The sequence below is a fragment of the Anthonomus grandis genome, chromosome 3, assembly GCF_022605725.1.
Source record: "Anthonomus grandis grandis chromosome 3, icAntGran1.3, whole genome shotgun sequence".
Lineage (NCBI taxonomy): Eukaryota > Metazoa > Arthropoda > Insecta > Coleoptera > Curculionidae > Anthonomus > Anthonomus grandis.
The window spans coordinates 26440044-26458489 of NC_065548.1; the positions used below are offsets into that span (position 1 = coordinate 26440044).

General features: G+C 30.7%; 1 protein-coding gene across 1 annotated transcript in view; it reads right to left on the bottom strand.

The window, feature by feature from the left end:
• The window catches only part of LOC126734365 (uncharacterized), an 81511-nt gene extending 63941 nt beyond the window's left edge, over nt 1-17570 (bottom strand). The window contains exon 1 of the mRNA XM_050437953.1: nt 17261-17570. The gene's annotated coding sequence lies outside the window, so the exon portion shown is untranslated. The remainder of the gene's footprint in view (nt 1-17260) is intronic.
• Between the last annotated feature and the right edge of the window lie 876 nt (nt 17571-18446).

The window sequence follows — 18446 nt, forward strand, 5'->3', positions numbered from 1 at the left end:
GATAAAACAAAATTTCCGATAGCCTCCTTTAAACAGCGTAAATTAGAGCAGTATCTGCAAAATCAGAATACTTCATCAAAAGAACCTAATAATAGTTTGCAAAAAACGGACAGCCCAAGAAATAATTATGAATTTGAAGTTCCAGAAATCGAAGAATATCCGCAGAATGAAAACAGTTTCTCTAAGGAACCTAATGATGGTTTACAAGAAACAGATATAGTTCTAAAGATGTTCCAGAATTCGAAGAATATCTACAGGATCAAAACGATTAATCTAAAGAACCTAATAATGGTTTACAAGAAACAAAAAGCCCTAAAGATACTCCTGAAAATATCCCAATTGGTATTTCCGATAATCTCCACGACGATTCAATTACGTCGCTAGAGGTGAGGGTAGCAACTCCAACACTTGACCAAAAAAAAAATAATCTTGTAAACTCCTTACCACTGAAACTTGTACATTTAGTTGTAATATACTAGATACACCACACACACTTACCAAATTGTTCTTTAAGTCGCCAGAAAAAAAGGAAAACGTCACTACAATAGTAAAGTACTAATCCCAAGATTAAGACAGCAGACATATGGCGAAATTTTAACAAATCAAGACGTCCTTGATAGGCTTTAACAAGCACGCAAAAAGAAGATGAAGAAACCCAAACAAGAAAAGCAAAAAAGGAAAACACTAGAAACCGAAGAACTAACCGAAACTAACAAAAAAACCTAAAAAAACAAAACAGTCAATCAAAAAGAAAAGCAAACAAGATAGTTCAAGTGAAGATGATAACATTGATATAGAAGCCATCATAAGTGACAGCGAAAGCCCTTGGGATTGGGAAGATGAGAAGAATTGAAGACCCAATTGATATAAACAAGACAGCTCTTCCGGATTTAAAAAAGTTTCGTTCTTGTCCAATTTAAAGGCGGGAAAAGAAACACAACAATCTATAAATATGTTTGTTCAGTCGAGAATATCATAGATAATGATGTTGAAGTCGTAGGATTAAGAGCTATTGATGACACCAAACAAAATTTTGCCGTCAATTCTAGCGATTTGAGTTATGTTAAGCATGATCAAATACTAGGTGTTTTGCCTTTCCCCATAATTAAAATGAAAAGAGAAAGGATATATTACTATTTTGAGAAAAGTGTTCCAGTAGTAGAAGATTAATGTTCTAGTATTACATTATTGTAGGAGTACCAACCTTTTTTTATGACTTATAATAAAAAATTACCAAGTTACCAAATGCTACCAAATTTTCCCTAGGTTTTTACATGTTAAACAAATCTATATGGTTTTCTTTTGTTATTATTTGTTATAAGGCAAAAAAATAAGTTATTTTGTATTCTATTTTTAGTATTTTTTAATACTTAGCTAAATAAAAATCAATAATAAAATAATGCCTTTTACTTTTTAGGGGTAAATGTAACCAGCCACTCAAACTAAATAGGAATGTTTTTTTGTACTTAGTAATTCAAATGTTTACTATTGCCTCACAAATCTTCTTATTTACTTAAGTGGTTTTTGTAGTAGCTGTTTTACAATTACCCCACTTGACCCTAATTATTTTTATATTAGTTTTTAATTGATTAAAGGTATTGGTCAAATAATAAAAAAAAACAGTATTTGTCAGCAAAGTCTAAAATAATATTTACATTATCTGCGAAGCTACAAAAAAAATAATTGTAATAAACAATATTTTTTCTTTTTGATATATTTTTGGTAAAAATACTAAAACAATTGTCCAATATTTCTAGTTAAAACTTATCCTTAATTTGTTTACCAGTTTTCAAATCTCATAACTTTTTTTATTTAAAAATTTTGATTTTTCTTTATTTCTTTATTTATTATGAGAATTTTATAAAAAAAAAAAAATACAAGTGTATTTGAAGGAAATCTGGAAAATATAAAATATGACTTTTAATACATGAAAAAATACAGATTTGAATCTCTTTTAAGAACAGAAGGAATACTAGAAAGAAATTCAAAATGACTTCAACTGCCTGGATATGAAAAATAAGAAAACTTAAAAATGAAAATAGAAAAACTTCTACAAAAGTCTGCTAAATATAGATATAAAACAACAAAAAAAAATTTTTTTCACAAAAATTAAGAGAAAAAAAACAATAAAACGCGATAAACGAGTTCCAAAATGCATAATTTAAATGGCTAGGATTTCTCAGATTATTTAAATTAATTATTCACTGATTACCATAGAGACTCGTATAGTTGTTTACTGTATGGCCCTTGAAGTCTTATTCAAATTGACAGTATAAATATTTGAATAAACCATAAAGCCTTCTAAAATTTCTACTTAATCTTTTCAATTTTGGAAAAGAAAAATTATTATTCCTCTGAAAAATGAGAACTTGTCCCTGGTTTAATAGTTTTAATTTTAGGAAAAAAATATTTATATTTAAAACCATTTTCTCCATATACGACTTTAGTATTACCAGAATGCTAAAAAATATTTTATCTGTCCTTGGCATAAGGCTCAATATTTTTCTTTTATCATAAGACAATTTTTCATTTCAAAGTAATATTCTTAGTGGATTTTCCGTACTGCTTTTATCAGATTGGTTTATGGAAAAAATGAGGACTTTTATTTCTTTTTTCTTCTAATGCGCTTAAGCAACATCTTGTATTTTGTATTCCCTTTAACGAATATTAATAGTACTAACATCTATTGTACTGTTTGATGAAATATCTTAAAATTTTTTTACTTGTAGTTATATATACAGGGTTGATCCCTAATTAAAATAATTTTTGTTTAATAGTTTAATAAAGATAAACGTATTAACAATAATGTATGTCTCAAAATTCGTTTGTTAAAGTAGTTCCGAAGCTATAAAACGAAAACTATAGCTTTTTAAGGTTATCTTTAAAGAAATCTAGAATTTTGATAAAATATTATCTGATTTATTTCATAAGTTTATTTTAATATTATCTTTATCATAAATGTCGTGTACCTTTTTAAATTTAAAGCGCTATAAAAGAGAACGAGAAATGCCAGACACGCAATCAGTCTTTCCTGGCATATGCGAGCGCAAAGACTTAACAAAGTTCGGAAATGAAACAAATTTAGTGCTGAAATATGGATGGTGATTCTTGTTTGATGTTCCCCATAAAAGTAAACTTTAGTCTTATAAGCTTTTCGCAAAAGAAATACTTTTGAGCTTGTTTTAAGGATTCATTTTGTTGTCAGCACTATGAAATATAAATGTTAGAGTTTATAACTTTTTTATTTTAGGAATCAGTGAGTATATCAAAAAATAGGCAAACATACTTAAATCTGTAAAATCCGTTATTGTTTTTCTATCTCGATTCTATCATCTATATATTTAATTTTACTATCTCTACTTGTAAAGTTACCAACATCTGTAGATGTCGTCCAAGCATACCAATTATTATTTACAGTGTGCACATTCTATTGTTATTGATGTTAATAAAATGCACCACACCAAACTCAGATAAAAATATGTGATATCTTTATGGCAGTAGTGCGTCAACTAAAACTAGAAATAGAATTAGACTTGCCATAGAAGAAATAACGTTATAACTTGTACGCGGATAAATTTTTAATTAAAATTTATAATTTAATTTATTATATTTTAACAATTCTTAGAGTTGTAGCTCACTTTTACCATTTTATTACATTATATAGATAAAGTCGTTGCATATTAAATTAATTAAACATATTTTAAAATAACTAATTTAATTTAAAACTGAAAACCTCTTAAAACTTAATTAATATCATTAGAAATAGATTTCATTTAATATTGACGTGATGTAACTTATAGCTGCGTCACGGGTTTCGGCGAATGTTTGTTAAGTTTAATAGCTACACAGAGCCGGATTAGGTATCAAATACCAATATTGTAATTATTTTAAAAAAATTTAAAAAAAAGTAGCGACTCGTCTTTTTTATTGATTCTCGGTAATGAAAAAAACTTCTGCTATTGCTTTATACAAAATAAATTGCGTGACCATATATTTCATCTGATTTTGATTGTGATTTCCAGTACACAGGTAATATTTATACAAATGTTGTTGTGTTTAGAGATCAATAAAATAAACGTCCAATCATATTTAAACTTGCCGATGTTCGAAAATTTTGGACTTCAGTCAAACAATAGATTTAAAATAAACATTTATAAAGAAAACTTTGTAGAAGTCTAAGCTTAGACTTTTAGGATCTTTTAACTCCTACTTTTTTATCTGCAAAATAAGAATTATTGTTTATAAACTATAAGTATATAAACTAGTGACGATTTATTAATTAAAAATATTGAAATTCACATTTATTTTTATAATTTTTAGTTCTTATTAATTGTACGGACTTATCTACTGAAGAGCTTTACACGCATAACTTAATTGGTTAATATATCCCAGATACTTATTGGAGTTCACTGTTTACTAGTTTTTGAGTTAATTATTTACTAATTTTTATAAGATGACACATTCTCACTGTAAGGACTCAAACCTATTTGATGTGATGCTCTCTAGTTTACACACCTTAATAGAATTCTAGTCAAAGCTTTTTTTTATCAAATACTACGATTGCTTAAATGAAATATGAGATTTAATTTAAAAATATTAAATAAAATAATAGAAAACAATAGAAAAAAATAGTTCAAGAGGGTATACTCCCTCTCGGGAATTATTTTCACTAACCTTATTACCGTGTGTTTTAAGAGCACCATTTGCTCAGACTGGTTTAAGGGCATCTTAATAAAAATCCATTCATTTATGTCAGGCAAGTGTAATATTATTATTTTGTGATAAATTAAATGATTGGAAGAGGCATATAACAAAATTTATATTAAAAGAAAGTCTAAACTCAACTAAAAAATTATAATATGGGTTTAAAATTTATTTTAACATTGTGTGGAAAGCATTATTAGTTTCTTGAATTAATATAGCCTTTTCTCGATGTTAATTCCAACTTAGCAAATGTAAATATGCTACACTTTCATATTTATTAAAATTCATATATAATATTTCTTCTATTCTTCTTTTTAAATAGAGCTTATTAATAGTTTACTGAAACATTTTATTAATCCTTGTTTAGACAATTCTCAATTCAAGTAAGGCCTAAAATCTCATGATAAATATAGCTACTGGAATTGGAAGAATTGCCTGAAACTTAAGTATAGTGCCTGGAGTGGATTTACTGTATCTGAAATTGGAAAGTCAATTAGTAGTTTTACCAAGAAGTCATCTGGATCAGGTTTAATGTTTTAAGGTTATTGATGTAGTACGGAAATAATATGAACCTAGTTTTATATTCATGATATTTTTTATTATATCAGTGCCTGAATTATAATTACTGTATCTTAAACTAGAAAGTCAATAGTAGTTCTAAAAAGAAGTTATCTGGCTCAGGTTTGATGTTTAAAGGTTGTAGAGTTGTTTGAGCTTTATTTCATATTGTGAATTTAATTAATGCTAAGTCATATGAACTTCTATAATAAAAAACTTATAAAAATATAATGAATCTCAATTAAATGCATACAAATTTAAGGTAGTTTTTAAGAATTTTCAACAAGAATTTGACATCATATTCGACGATATATGACATTATAGCTTTCGCGGCTAACTAAATACTAGAAAGTGACAAAATTTGTGATTATATTGATATTGATTATTGATATTTGTTATTATGATGATACTAATTACATGAATCGATTAAACGTTAAACAAAAGAAATCTTTCTTTAAGTTTTATCTCAAAATAATCCACTATTCAATATTATTCTAGCAAACCCCTGTAATGCTACTCGAAATTAAGCTCAAAGAGGGAGCCAAGCAAAAACACAGAAAAAAAAAGAAAAGAAAAACACTTTTTATTTTATGTTGTTACTAATTAGCAGTTGAGATTTGTAAAATAAAATCCACATGCGGGCCCGAGTTTCGGTGCCATATGAGATGAAATTCGAGCTTTTGAATGACATTGTATGTTTATTTGTACGATTGCAAGACATGTAGGTTTATTTGTAGCATTAGGGTTTAGAAATTATCAAAAAAAAATATCTTTATTCAGTTTATGCATGATTTTCTTAATAAATCAAACAGTACGTTTAGCATTGATTTAGTTAAGTTTTAGAGAGTAAATGCTATTAAAATCGCATATTGCAGTTTTTTTCCTCTTTATCCACGGATGCGAAAAATACATTTTCCGGAAACTTTTTAATTGGAACATTCACAATCTCGGTTTTAGTTTAGCTAGTTAACTCAATTACAAAATGTCAAGTTAGCTAGTTAACTCAATTAAAAACTTTTTTATAAACATATAAAATTCATAGAAGAGAAATATGAAAAAGTTAAATTTATGTATTAATATTGCAACTTAAACTCAAATACAAATACTCTAATCGGAAAGAAATATTTGAAAACAAAAGATGATGTGGAAAATTACGCTTTAAATTGTTGGCCTTACTTAAAAGTTACTAATGACGCTAAGAAGTGCTTTTCTTGGTCCATCCATTAAACAATCCTGCAGCTCTAAATGGTTTCTTCGAAATATCGAGGAAGGAAAGATTTGATACCTAGTTTAGATCTAACTTCAATGAGTTATCTTTAAGACCCTTTTATCTCAAAAGTTTCACACGACTTCATGCCTTATACATCCTCTTTTAATTAACGGAAGATACAATTATCATAATTACATTATTAATGACAACGTGCATACTCTTTAGCTATCAACTAAGTCATATTTAGGAAGCTTGGGATTTACAAGCATTTTTTACTCTACCTAAACAAGAAAATAGGATTCTACCTCTACATTTGGGATACCTTACAGTCCAAGCACGCAGACTGTTCCAATTTGTATAGGATATTGTCTCTACTATTATAAATATCTTAGTTACCGCAAATCCGTTTTTCTACCTCGTAAAGCTCTGTTTTTGTAAATTATTTTCCATCACAGGAAACGATCCGAGTTTTATTTATAGTTTACAGGTAAAGTGCGTACGCTTTGACCTAAACTGGATGAATCACTAAGGAGTAATAATTGCTGCAAGCACATATATTCGTGTTCCTCTGCTTATCTAAGGTGCAAAATAGAGCTTTATTAAGAAATGCCTTCCAGCCCTCCATAATCGAAACATAGTTTATAAAATATGTAAAAATTGGGGAAAGTCCTAGGGCCAACCCTAAAACAAGTAAGGTAAAGACGGGTGATGGACCTAATTATTAATGAAACTCTCCGCCTCTTCTATTTCCCATAGTTCTAAAATCCCTAGCTTTAGAAAACCAGTAGACTGCTTCAGTTTCCATTTATAAAATATTATAATCTTAGTGATGGACCAGGTGTATTTGCCTGCCTTTTTAAACCTTTAGGGATATAAACAATCTTCCAACACAGAAAACCGCCATACCACTATGCGTACACCCGAATAAGAAGAGAGGATTCTATTTCTTTATCTAGGAATACCTTGCAGCCTTCCAAGAGCTCACAAAGTCTGAACAGGATTAGGAAGAAACTGACCCCGGCCCATTTTTTCATTTCAACAACACAAATTGGGGAGTTGGAAACCCTCCCTACTGATCGACAAGGCCCTCTACCACTTTTACCGTTCTGGAAGCTCTGGCTTTATAAGCGTTTTTCCAAACTAAAAAATCAGTAAACTGTTCTAATTCGCAGAGGATATTAGAGGTCTCTTGTTCTTAATCATTATGCTTACTGCGATTTTATATATACGCCTTGTTTGCGTTTATTAGAACAACAAAGAATTCAGAAAATGCAAAACTCTTAATGTAGGTTAATATATGGCATTAAAAAGGGAGATCACATATCGCATAAAATATCAGAAACAAATTGGCTGAATATGTCAAACAGATGGAATTTTCATCGTGCCAATTTTGTTCATAAAATTATCACCGGCACTTCTAAAACCTCTTCTATAAAAAACTCAAGAGTAAATTTATTCCAAGAAACAAAGTTCATAACAAATGTAAGAAGTAAAGAATCACTTACTATGCCTAAATTTAAAACTGCTCTATTTAAAACGTCATTTACATTTAATGCTATTAAACTCTACAATCATATTCCTAACCACTTTAAAATTCTAAATATTAATAAATTCAAATTTAAATTTCGTTATTTCCTCCTTCAAGCGCAAATATAACAACATATGTTCAATCTCATTAAAGTCTTCAAGTTGAAAAATCATATTTTATTGCACCAATGATCAATGTATTTTTATTTATTCGAATTGGCTGCACGCCCCCTTCCCTTTACCTGTGCAAGGAACTTGAGCATTTATTTCCGGAAATATACCCCTTTATTCATATTATTATTATTACTACTATTACCTTATATCAAAATAGTATATTCTATAGCGTGCAATAAACAAAAAACTATACGACTAAAGACGTTGGAAGCTTAAGTCATTAAGCGAAGAAAAAGGCTCTACGGATATTGAATTTTAAATTCTACACATATTATAGATTTTATATAGTTTTTGTTTATACAGTTTCTTTTTGTTTTGACTATCAATTAGTTAAACATTTTATTTTCATAAACTTAGCTTTCAGACCTTAATTTATGCCTGACTATTAGATGGTCCCACGGTATAAGAATGAGAATGGACACCTTGGACAGTATAAATGGTTTATCTTTTCAGATTCTTTAACCCTAATTTATATTTGGAAGCATGAATTTTAGATGGCAGTACTCATTCGAGAAAAAGTAGCAGACTGAATGAAATATCTCGCACTGTTTACGGAATAATGCTATTTCTTTATTACTTAAAACTGGATCAGAATATCTATATTTCGTAATAGTCGACTGAAAAATATATAAAAAATAAATACATAGGTTACGTATTGAAAAAAAAAATAAAAAAGTAGGAAGCGGTTGCTGATTTTTTCCGGAAAAAAACCATTACTCTCGTTAAATATTTTACATTTATATCTATAAAAGTTTAAAAATTTACAATTTACATATACATTTTAAAGAAAAACATACATGGTTGCAACACGAAAATGCACAAATTACCCGATTTCCAGAAATCGCGACTCTAATGCAATATTACCGACAGTAAATTTTCCGTTTCCAGAAATAACCGTCGTGCCAGTATTTTTATTTCGAGTGCGATGACATATTTACTTTCAAGCAAACCGGTGTTTTTTGTATTTTTATTGTTTTCTCCTGAGACCATTATTGTTGTTTCACTTCTGGAGGGCTGCAATTTATTTTTTACTGAGACGAAAATCACGGAAAATGTTTTCAAATTTCCCTTGAGGTCAGTGTATAGAGATTTGCTTTTAATGAAAAATAATTAATGCATTATTGACTCAGAAAATAAAAATGATTTACAATTGTGCATCCATTTGCCAATTTATGATGTGTAAATAATATATAAGTTTTGGGAAAATTAGCTATCGTTGAACCAAAGCATGATTTTTTCAAAAACACATTCTAAAAATACTACATTACTATAGTTCGGATATTGAGAATCAGTTTATAATAAGAGCAGTTAATTTATTATGCTTTTTGAGTCGTATAATTTTGTATTTACTTATGTAGGCTACAATTAATATATACAGAGTGTTCATTTGAAAACTTCCCACCACGGATTTGTCGAAAACCACTGTTTAAAAAAAAAAAAACGTTGAAATACGTCAAAAGCTTTGTCAAGGGGTACAACTTTCTAACCTAAAATTACTTCACCCCCTTTTGCCTTCTGCCTTTCAGGGTCATCCCCTTAAAAATTTTAAATGGCAAGGGGTACCGAGTAATAGCTTGTTTAAAAGGTCTTTCGAAGTCTTTTATTTTGACGTTTAATTTTTTAAATCGTTCGATTCGTTTTCGAGAAAATTAGAAAAATCTTTCTTTATCTTAATCTGTTCAGATAGAAAACAACAACATGAAAATATCAGTTTTTATTTCAATAAGTGTTCAAAATGTTGCCCGTTTTTGGCCAAACAATGATAACGGCGATGCCCTGACGGACATTTTCAAAAACATGTTGTGGGATATCATGGCAGCTGTCGATGATGCGTTGACGAAGTTCATCCAAAATTTCAGGTTAGGGAGTAAACACAATAGATTTCAAATGATCCTATAGAAAAAAGTCTAAGCGTTATATCAGGAGATCTAGCAGGCCATTCTATAGGCCTCCTTCGCCCTATCCATTTATCTGGAAACTCGTCGTCTGAAATATATTTCCAGCAAGGCGGCGCTCCTCCTTACTATGTTCTTCCCGTTCGGCAATGGCTAGACTAATGGCTGAAAGGGGGTGAAGTCATTTTAGGTTAGAAAGTTGTCCCCCTTGACAAACCTTTTGACGTATTTCGGCGTTTTTTTTTTAAACAGTGGTTTTCGATAAATCCGTGGTGGGAAGTTTTCAAATGAACACTCTGTATACAGGCTTAGCAAATTTCTTTCTTGGGTACCGAAATACCCTTGAACAACAAAAAGTCTATGTGTGTATAATGTGACCGTAAATCATGTACTGTTTGCAGTCGATTTTTAAGGTCTGATGATCCTCTTAATATGAGCGAAACGCGTGTAACCTACTGTTAGAATTAATAAATACTTTTGAGACCGAGACTTTGGAAAGTTTGGGAATTCCCTTTAGATTATTAAAAAGTCTATAGTTCAATAATGCCTTACTGATTTTCCGATTGATTTCCGCACCCAAGACTTTGGTTGGCCGTATACATACAGTAAGTATTAAAAACTATATAAAAAATGATCTAGGCTTAAGCTAAAAAGATATAAACGTTACCCCAGTTAACCGTTAGGTAGGCTATGATCCAAAATGCGGCTAAGGTGTCGGGTAATATATAAGATATATGACGAGAATAAGCAATTTTAACATTAATTTGACAGTTTGTAATTTGTCGCGGTAGATTTTGACCAGGAGCCAACACAATAAGAAATAATTTTTTAAAAACTAAAGTATGCTAATATCAAAACAGATTGCTTAATGCCACCTTGGCCCAAATAAACGAAAGTAACAGTGTATAAAATTAGAGTTTCAACAAATAAATAGATCAGTCTTAATCGATGTTTTGCAGAGGAATGTTAAACGGAGAAAAAAATGTTTACATGGACTTCGTGTGGACTAAGATGAGTAATAATAATTTATTAATTTTAAAGTTGTCTAATTTTCAAACTTTTAGGTTATTAATGATTAATATAAGATATGATATACATATAATAATGATTTTATTTATCATTTAATTAAGTTAATCTAATGAGATAATCAATAAAATCGATTTGTTGGCATGGATTCTAGTAAAAATATAAAAATTGTAAATAATAAATCCGCGTTATCTTAAAAATATATTGTAATAGAAACTGACTCACACAGTACATGAAGTACATGAAGTATAATTATTAAAGGATACTTCCAATATCTAAAATATATTAATCTAAAACAACATAGCAAAATATTCTGTATAGATACAGGAAGAATATTCCATTCATATTTAAATTAATATTTTTTTTACTTTTAATGATTCATTTTCTCTATACCAGAAAATTACAAAACAAATATTTTTGAAATATGTTTTTTAATACACAAAGTCAGTCTCCACGAAATCCTTCTTGTTATCTTTTGTCTGCCCGGTTAATTAATGTTCTAAGAAATGTCACCAAATATAAAAGTCAATACTCTACTAAGAATTCTGTAAAGTTAACAAATTTTAAACACAATTACTATTTATCCAAGTGCCAAATTCATATCCCTTGATGTCAAGCACCTTTTTCTAGTATACCTACTTCCCATTGTGTTATTCTGATTAGGAATATTTTACCGAAGACCTCGCTAAGTAGACTGTTGAAGACCTTTTGAGCTGTCTCAAACTGATGCAGAATTTTTTGTTCTTCAATAAAAAATGTCATGGACAAGTTGCTGGTTTAGTTATAGGCTCTTGTCTTTCTCTCCTTATCAGTGTTTTTTTAATAAGTAATTTAAAATAGAAAATAGTCAATGGTAGATTTGGAGGGCTCTTGGCAGTGCGAAGGAGATATGTTGCTGATATACCCATTTTATGGAGTAAAAATTACCAATGGATGGCAGTTTTCTTATTTTTAATAATTCTCTTCAACCCAATATATTATAACGTAATCCAGGAACACACTTACTCCAGGTTTTTTTCAACAAATTTTCCACCCGACTCTCATTGACTATCGTTAATATGTTTCCAAAGTAAGCAACAAAAGTGATAAGAATATCGAGGTTCGTTTTAAAGACCCATGGAAGAATTTGAAAATGCTTAGAATTTTCTACATTGTTGCCGATGAAAATCAATAATTTCAAGAAAGTAATGTCAGTCAAATCAAAAAAGTATACAAATTCTAAAAAATGTTAACTGCAAAGATTTACAATAAAGCAATTTAAATAACCTCAATTGGGTTTCGTCAAACAAAATGAACTACTAAAAGAAGCCGCTATAAATAAAATAACGAACTAAACGTAAATAGAGTCCTAAATAAACTGTTAACTTAAACTACAAAATAAGTGCAAAACAGTAACAAAAACGATGAGAATAATTAACATATTTACATTTTCATAACGCTGCTCCCGTTTCAAGTTTGATCGTCCCAATCAATCACGTCGGGATGCTAGCTGAGTATGATAAGACGCTAACCGGACGATGTTCGCAATTTTCATCTTCGCAGTATTAAAACCGGTAGAATTCGCCATTATAATATCATAACATGATTTCATTCTGTTACTTTCTAGGTGATGTTTATGCCGTGTCTCTTCATGGACCATTTGTAAACGATCTTATAAATGGTCGACGTTCTTCTTCAGGGTTTCAGCCTTGTCGTGTTTTCCAGTAATAATGTCCAAATGTTACTGGAAAACACAAGAAGTTTATCACCGAAGACAATTTTTGATGGGTTTTTTTACAGTAGGCTCATGGATAGAAGAACAATATGCCAATAAGAATGGTTATATACAGGTCTCCCAGTAAGTTTACTTAGAGTTTATCATAAATCTCTAATAGGTTTCAGAAGTGCGATCAAACCTTTCAACCATTCGATCAGACTGAGCGTGCAGAAAGGTTCTGAGGGTCTTATTGATTCCCAGTGATTGGCATACTTGTTGGACTACTTGTGACTCCAAATTCCTTCCTTGGTCTAAATATATCTCTCTGGGGACACCAAATCGGCATATCTAGTTCTAGAATACCACTTTAGCTAATGTGATTGCTTTTTGGTTTGGGTCATTATATACCTCGAGTCACTTACTAAATTAGTTCAAGTAATTCTATAGTCAATTCGTTCAAACGGTGCACCAACTAGATACTGCATCATTTTTCCTCTAGTCCGGGTTGTTGAGCCCTTGCTTGATAAAGATTGTTCACACTGTCGGCACCAGCGTTCAACATCTTTATGACTGTTTAACTAGTAACACATTTTCCTTGTTATCAAGGTCTTACTAACTCCAAAATGTCCTCTGCCACTAGAAACCGAATGCTGAATCCTTAAAATTTAAAGGTATTTAATTATTTCCCTTTTAAGGGTGTTGAAAAAAGTATAAGGTTGTTCGAAATCATCCGAACTAACTTGATTACACCTTTAAACTGCACATACCAAAAATTTGTGAGCATCTAGTGATTCAGTGAAATAATATTTGCATTAGTGATCCCTTATATATTTCTGTTGGTTGGTTGGCTTGCCCTAAAGAGGTAGATAAGCAAAAACTCGTGTCGGCAAATACCATACTCACTTTTTTGTTTTGCGCAGTATGTAGGCGAGACGAATTTGGGTAAAATAGATTAAAACTACTTCAATATAACGGTACTACCAAGTTTGGTATCTGGTACACGGTTGAATATTGTTAATCCAAAAAGATTCCATTCCATTCCTTTTTTTATGGAATACACTGATACTAAAGAACAAACTCAGTGGTACTCGAGTATCACGAGTAGCACTAGTACTACGAAACTGTCTCTTAAAATGCAATGTTTAGGCAAGACGAGCTTTGGAACTTGATTCCACAGACTTACACATTTCCATAAAAAGGAGTCCCGATATTGCGATGTTCTAGGGGTCTGCAGATACACTTTATATTTTATGAGTCGCATCTGTCTATCGAGTAGATATTCTGCCATGTGATATACGTGAAATTATATGGGCTAGTTTGGAAGAGCATTTAGTGTGATGGTATTAATAAAACAGAGTCAGGTTCGACACCTTACTTCTATACACCAAACTGTTCATGCTTCTAGTTACTTCTGGATCTCCTATAAGGCGTATGATCCTCTTCTGAATAAAACCAAGCAGCTTCAAAATAAAGTAGTGCAGAGCGCCATATATGAGATTTAGCTTTTCTGGCTACATGATCATGCCATATTGCTTTTAACTTCCACATCTAACAATCAAACTGAAGAAAGCAGCGGCAAGTAAGCTGGAACATAATAAGACTGAGCGGCAGAGGCAGGTTTATTTGTAAATACAGCAGCCGGAGTCTTAGCTACGTTAAATCTTATCAGATTGCACTCGCCCTCAAAAATTACAAACTGGTGTAAAGGTCGCCAATAATAGTTGTTATTCTTGTTTTGATTATAACCTCTTTTGTATCGTTTCAGTATATTCTTAAAATATTACAATATTGCGATTCAAAGCCAGTAACATAACATCGTGATAGTAAAATAATCTACTAATGAAGTTTTAAGATCTTATTCCAGTATTTCATTTGTGGAATCTCTGGAATAGTTTTATTCTATTATTTTAATTACAGCATAATCAAATGCGTATTCTTAAAATCTTAAACCAAGTAAACTAGCAGTTTACTTGTAGTTGGTATTTATTGGGATAGCACATATAGCATATTGTTTACTCTTATCCTTAGGAATGAACTGGAGCCTTAAATTAAATAGTTCTTGTTGTAAATCTTTAAATAAAAACTTTCAATCTACAACTTCTTCATTGGTTATACACATAAATTTAATTACGTTAAGTCATTATTTTAGATCAATTCTATTTTACGAATACAGTACACTCACGATGAAAGGAATAAATTCATTTAAAAATCAGATTTTTTTCTTTTGTTATGTTTTGGAAAAGTCAATTAGCATTATCAGTTCCACAATTTTTGCAATGAAAAATTTTCTATATAGGGTACCTCAAGTAGAAACTATGGCGTCAACATAATTTTTTTTTAAATAGAACGTCATGTTTATCATGACATTTTGTAACTCTACGATATATTCTGAATACTTTTTGTATAGCACACCATATGCCTAAATTCAGCGGTTTGTCAAATTTTATGTAATAGACTAATGAAACATACGACATTAAAAAATAAAAATTTATACAATTTTATTGCAACTAACGTTCAATTTGTTGTCTATTTACTTCAATGCATTTGTGAGGGGAATATATCCGTAAATAACTAACGGTAAGTAAATAATTTCAAATGCACATTTTCAATGACTTGCGGATCGATTAGCCTTTGCTTTAAATCATCAAAATTGTTTGGTCTATTCACGTAAACTTTGGACTAACAAATAGCCTCGTAAGAAAAAATCTGATGGGGTTATATCCGGCGACCTTGGTGGCCACTCAATCTGTCCTCTTCATCCAATTTATCTATTAGGAAAATTTGCATCAAAAAATTGTCGAACGATGATGAGGTGCCTCTTTTTGTTGAAACTATACCTCGTTACTAGGTGTGTCAGCCTCTTGTGCATCAGGGAATAAAACAACTAAAGCAGGGATAAGTTGAAACTGGAAAGGTCCAAGGAGCGCTCTCCGTTTAATGTTTCTTAAAAAAAAATGATCAAAGGATTCGATTGTCCATAATAACTGCTCACACGTTAATTTTTTTAGGGCACTGTGTAATGTATTCTTGAGCCCAATAGGGATTTTTGATTGCCCAATATCTGCAATTTTCCCTGTTAACGTATCCATTTAACATAAAGGCCTCATCGGAAAAAATAATATTTCGATTGAAATTTCCATTGTCATTGTTAGCCTCAAGAATCTGCTCACAAAACTGCCCTCGGCGATGAAAAACATCTTCTATTCATGTATTAGTTGTACTTTATAAGGACGATATTCATTTACACCAAGTATTTTTGCCCCTGACCCTACTGATGATTTCAATCCTTGGAAATTGTACCAACTGCAATATAGGGATTATGCTCCATTTCTAATAGAACATTCATCGTAGCATCTTTAGATATTTTTGGGTTTCGGAAGGTTTTCCTTTAGATACATTTCTTACCTGGCCATGTTCCCTAAATTTTGATTCAATGTGACTATCTGTGGATCTAGTAATTGCAGAACCATCCCGGTCTCCAAGACCAATCATGATGAGTATTTCAATTCGTTCTTTTTGAAATAAATTCATTTTGTTAAAAAATGATGCGTGAAATGAGAATTATACTCACCACTGCATGACCAACCAACATTATATGAAGTCTATACACTTTCTCAAAAATCACATAAAAATTAATGTTGGCATCACAATTTCTACTTGAGACACCCTGTAACCAAAATTTTTATTGCAAAGCACGCATTGAATTAAAAAAACGTGCAAGTAACAATAATATTCGATGTATCCAAAAAATAAAAGAAGAAAAAATACCTGATTTTTAAACGAATTTGTTCCTTTCATCGTGAATGCACTGTATATTAGTAAGGTTTAGGTAGTTCTAAAGTTTTAATGCGTTTTTAGATTCAATACTATTTTTAACTTAGTAACTACTAAAATATACTTTTATAAACTGATAAAATACACTTAGTTGATCAAATAAATAAATTACAAAAATCTCTAGCTGTAGTAATAAGCTTCTATAGTAATTTTTGTAAAAAAATTAATTTTTTCTGTCTAAGCTGGATTGCTTCTTTTTCAAAGTAAATTAAAAATAATCCAGAAATATCCAAAAAATTTTCAAATGTTAACAAAACTTTGGGGTTGCTACTTATTATTTTAAAAGAGCGCCCGAGGGATTAAAAATATAACCCTTTGTAATTAAAATTAACGAGTTTCTTTAACTTTCGAGACACAAAATTCATTAAGAGGTATTAAAAGAGGACCCTGTTATACTAAGCACCCTGCTTTTAATAAACTTAATTTACTTAACTTCTTTACGGTCTTTATTACTAAACCTATTCAGATTAAGACAATAGTTAAATTTAGCAAAACTGTCGAAGTCACGTAATAAAATACAAGTATCAAAGAAGTCAGTAAATTTTAAGTTCTATTATGGAACATAATCATAAAAGCTAAATTTAGGTTGTACTTATTAAGATTAAAATTAGCATAGAATTATAATAAATAACTCACCTCTACAAGATGCTTCGTATTAGCAAAGCCGCGGGAGCAACCAAAGTCTTCAACTACTAACGCGAAAATAACTTTAACCACTACAAAAACAAAACTAACCTACACACAACAAAATATAAACAAATCTATGTTCGTCAAATCAAAAGCAGAAATTCGAAATAAGTCAGAGCCAAGAATAAACTAAAGAGAGGCGAGCATGACGTTCTGAAGCTATCGAGGCGCGTCGACTTAACTTCGTTCCCGCTATTTGACCAGGAAACGGGCGACGGTGGGGGAAGGATATCCTCGGATTTCCAGGCGGACCGAAGGTACTGAAACGAAACTGAAAGAAGAGGCTGATGCCTGAAACGGAGGTTTTACCTTGATGCCAGATGCGCGGCCGCCGTAGTTCGCATGAATGAATGTGAAGTACGCGTGCGGTACTTGCTCTGTTTGCGGTTGGTTTTCTCCTATGCCGGTGTGATCAAAGCGGTTTGGATATTTGAATTGAATGAACACGTAACATCTGGTGGTCAAGAGGCTTCTCCTACCTTGATACGCAAATAATATTTATTACCATAATTATTTCTTTAAGCAATTTATATGTCTTCAGCCAGTAAATAATAATATGCCTTAACTATCGGAAAGATGTATTGAACTTGGTTAAATAGAATTTTTTAGAAGGTAATATTAATAAAAATATCGATAAGAAACAAAGAGAAAAATGGAATATGAATGCAGAAGAGCTAGAATAAGACAAGAAAAAATGAGACGAAATAAGTGTCAAGCACCTAGGAAGTTCTGGGAACTGGTACTAATAGATGAATTCTGACTCAGAGTGCTCCTATACATCTTATAAATTAGACACACAATATAAATAAAGATGGCAGTGTTAGAACTTTATTTGCAATTAATAGTGATTTACATGAGTCTCGCTGTTTTGCCTTACTCATGTATCTAATAGCTCTTTTTTGCATGATAAATACTGTATAGGTATGCATAAGCTATAGCGCCAGAGCCCCGAAAACATATACCATAACGTAAGGGGGATTATATTATTGCAAAATATTCCTATCTTGATATATTTTTAACTAAGAATTTGTTTAGTGTAGACTCTTTTAACATTTGATTTTCCAGAAAAAATGGCCTAAGTTACAGTTAAATAAAAAAACTCATTCATTATTCTCAAAGAGACCAATATACAAAA